We start from the raw sequence: 4374 nt of genomic DNA on the forward strand, positions 1-4374 counted from the left end.
AGGAGGCTGTCTACGAGTCTTAGGGTGTCCTGTTGTCTCATTCCCTTCTTTTTACTGCTGACTCTTCGCACGATTCTGGCGACTTGCTCTGTTGTATTCTTAATAGAGGCGACGGTTTGGCTACATCGTCCTGTGTTTTGCAGCCACATTCCAAGCACCATGACTTCAGTTTTCTCAGGTATTGTTTCGTTTCCGAGTTTCAGGGTGATTTGGCAGTCGTATTTTTGTGTACCTTTTTTATTCTTACGTATTCTAATTTTTCTGTGTGCCATTAAGCCTGACGACATTGTCATGATCATCACATCTCTGTTGTGGCACAGAGAGAGAGAGAAATAACTTTAATTACTATGGGATTTGGGACACGTAGCTCTCTGGGTGCCCGCTCTACTCCAGTGCGCCAAACGTTCATAAGTTCATGAATTTCTACTAATAAAGCTCTACTAAAGCGAAATACCTTCAGTAGCATTTAAATAACGGAACAACATTTACGACACAGCGCATGATCAAGGAAGCGTCAGCTGTATTCTGGAATGAGGTGCATTCAGACTTGAGTTTGACGTTGCGGCGTAGAAACATACGTTAACTCTTTCGCTACCGCGCCTTAGGCGATCGTTCGCATATGATCGATTCAAATCGCCCGCGCAAAAAAGCTAATTTTGGAGCGTTGTGGACGTGCTCCGCCATCTAGTTAGCGAGCTCAACAACTGCTCTTTCGATTGCAGCCTTGGTTTCAGTGTTTTGACATGAGGGGGCGCCGTGAAAAATAAAACTTTGAACGGCCGCAGCACCGTCAGCCGGAGAAAATGGCGTCCGCGTCGCCGCGCGCTCCTCGGAAGCGAAAGCCGACACCGAGCACGTCGGCCGATTTCGGTTTCGTTTTTTGCGACGAAAGCAGCGGTTATTAGTCGGGCAACAATGTACAAACGTTGGATTTCGGTTTCGGCAGCGAGACTTCGCCTCGGGAGCCTGGAACGTCAGCGCGCACTTGCATGTAAGTTATGTTTTCGTTCGCTGTGTGTTTTCTGCGGTGCATACGGTTTGTAATTGATGACAGTGGTTTATTTTAGTGCTTCAGGGTCTTGACAACGTATGGCGAAGACATTTTGCCAAATGCTCAAGGTCGCGTCGCGTTTTTCAACCAAGACGACAGCTAGGTCCCATAATACAACATTTTGGGCGAGTTGGTTACCTACATTCATTATTACAGCGCAAAGACGGCACAGAACAAGAAGGGGACACAACAGCGCTGACTGTCAACTAAGTTTTGTGAAATCTAAGAATGTGAAATCTGACACGTGCCGGATAACCGCCGTTACTGTACCCTTGCGCATGCCTACAGCTATTCTTGTATGTTTGTTTTCCCGTTCTGATCACCAGGTGTATAAAAACCCTACTGGTCTCGAATAAAACTTAGTTGACAGTCAGCGCTGTTGTGTCCCCTTCTTGTTCTGTGCCGTCTTTGCGCTGTAATAATGAATGAATGACAGCTAGGTGTCCATATCGGCACATCGCTGCGGAGCGGCGCTCGGAGATTCGCTCGAGTTCTTGACTTTTTTTTTGATGCTCTTCACGGCGGAAATGATGAAGATCGTGTGCGGAAACACTAATAAGTATGCATGGATGAAGATTTTCAGCAAATTCGGCGTGACGGCTCATGGGAAGACGTGAATCCGTTGTAGATTCTGATGTTCATTGGAATCATCATATACATTGGAATTGTTGACCTGCCACGACTGTATCTCTACTGAATTACCAGAATAATCTATTCTGGCCCTCTGCCATCAAAAATAATTTCTCAAAATTGGTTTTTCGCTTTTTTTGTTTTTGTTTTTTTTTGCACGTAACGGACCCGGATGATTCAGTGGCGGCAGCTTCTATTGGCAACACTTGAAAAATGTCCTGGCTTTTGAACCACATCGATAAAACTTATTTCATCGATCCTGATGTTTTAGAGCTTGCCTAAAATGCCAAATTTTATCAGCTGGCTTTCAGGGAGCAGCTCATTTAAGAAATCTTCGGGTATGATGAGGGAAAAGAAGTCCACGCCCCCAATCCTCTCATAGAATCCATTCAACACCAACCGAAAAGAATGAAAAAAAGAAGAAACTACAAGCTCGACTATCAGAGAACAAGGGAGGAACAAAGATAAAACCTTATGTGAAGCACTTGTCAGTCTACCTCTACTTCACATCTTCAACTCTGACTGCTCTTCACAGTGGCACCACAGTCATGACCCCTGACTTGACAAGCCATGGAAAGTGCAGTAAATTTTTCTCATAGCTGAAACTGTGAATAATGACAGCTATAAACATGTGCAACAGTTAGTATATTCCAGTTTTCCTCTAATCAAGTTCGGGCTTAGTGCAGCCGGTAATTTTTGTTTTTGCTATTTACTTTTTTTGTGTTTTAGCAAATTTCACAAATAAATGTTCATTTACTTTTGCACACACAACTCTGGTGTTTGTTTCATTCAGAAGTGTAACTAATAAGCTACAATTTCATGCATTGCAATGTGTGCTGGGTGTATTAGTTCTTGAGAAAAAAAAATTCTTTCAGTACGCTCCAAATCGTGCATTTTTCCGCGGTAGCGAAAGAGTTAAAAGGCTGAAGATCGTCCGATGAAAGTCACGCATGAGGTGTTTTTGGTAAGAGAGAGTTGTGCTAGTACTGTCTTTGGTACGCTTATTCCAGGTTTGTGGTAGGAGGAGGTGGAGGAAAATATTTATTTCAAAACTATACTGTGCTTGTCTTCTTGACCGAAGCCCTCACTCCAGGTCTCCATGTGTCTCCACAATCCTACAGGCCCGCCAGAGCTGCTGTCGCGTGTCTTGCGGCTTCGGGCCGGTCAGGGCGGTCTAAACAAAAAGGGCCGCAAGTCCATGACCCCGTTTGGTATCGCTCTCTCTTCGGCACGCTCGAGGAGCCGGCGCTGGTCGTTAGGCTCTGTAGAAACAAGGCATGTTTCCAGGAGGAATAGTGTTGAGGTTTATTGGTTAGAGGCCGCCTGGTGGTGTTGTGCTGGCCCAAATCGAATGATACAGTGCAGCTTGGTGTTGTTGGCAGCTCCGGCATGTGTCCAGGTTGACGGTTGAGAAATGTTTACTGTTGGGCGGCGTTGAAATAAATTTGGGGCGGGGTGTGGTGTTCTACCCATGGACCGCTGGCGAAGAGAGGGGAGTCTCCGATTTGTGCATCCGCAATTATTACGACGAATGGGGCAGTTTCGATAGAAACCCGCGATATATTAGTGGTGCGTGTCTTCTATCAACCTTAAGCTATAGTAAGGTTGACTTCAAGCCCGATAGTCTCATTTGCAAAGTTTCTACCCTTACTACCCTCACTTGTAAAATTTCCAGAAGGAATACAAAACGCAGTAGTAACAAATAGCTGGCTGTAGTAGTGACTACATACCCTAGCGGTCAACAGTCCATGCAGTTTTTGTGGGTTATGCTGCCAGTTTGCCACGGCAGAGTGCCTTGGGCGGACAGATGTAATATTGCTGAGTACGGACTACGCCTCATGCGAGCAATTAACCAGGAGTAAGGCTCATGAAACTGACCTGACAAGCACCGCATTTGGGTACCAGAGTTTTCACACGGGCTCTGAGATGCCGCAATAGAGCGCTCTGGATTATTTCGATGCCTGTGGTTCCTAACTCCAGTATGCTATGCTATGCCAAAATGCTACTATGTCACGATGGTGTATTCACACTCATTTGATGTTTAGTAGCTTCTGCAGTGTTCTTAAAAGCACGTCCTTAATGGAAACCACCGCCTATTACACGGCATAGCTCGTAGTCACGTTCTCAAAGCGTCAACATCGGCCAGGCGACAATGAGACAGAAGTGGTGGGGCATGCAGTCTCTCGCACAAGGCACTGTTTATGAGAACCACGCTGTGACGCTTGTCGGACGTAGCCAGAAAGCACTGCTAGGCTGCAAAAGAGTGGAACAAGCTCGCATATCTTCACCTACAGTGTCACCATTTATCAATGCGGGTAACGCAAAATCATTGCTGTAAATTTTCTGTTCTAGCTTCCTCTCCATCCACATCAGCAGGGGTATACTTGAAGGAGAAGCAGCCCATGGGTGCCGTTTGTTGAAAAGAGAATAAACACTCAATTATTTCTCCATTCATGCCACAGTTTTTCCGCCACTGGGTTGGCGAAGAGTGCAGGCTCTGGAGAAAAGCTGAAAACTGCACAAACTTGCAAGCCATAGAATTTTATAAGGCATCACAGCACAAGAAATACAGATGGCGGATGCAAATTCCGATTTGTTGTAGTCGAGAGGCCGCACCTTCTTTGAGGATAAGGCTTCTCCCAAGCTGATAATGTTGCCAGCTACAATACGCGAATAGTCCACGACAGGCAGTA

Source organism: Amblyomma mixtum, chromosome 5 (assembly GCF_055824585.1).
Source record: "Amblyomma mixtum isolate Tamu chromosome 5, ASM5582458v1, whole genome shotgun sequence".
Taxonomy (NCBI): Eukaryota; Metazoa; Arthropoda; class Arachnida; order Ixodida; family Ixodidae; genus Amblyomma; species Amblyomma mixtum.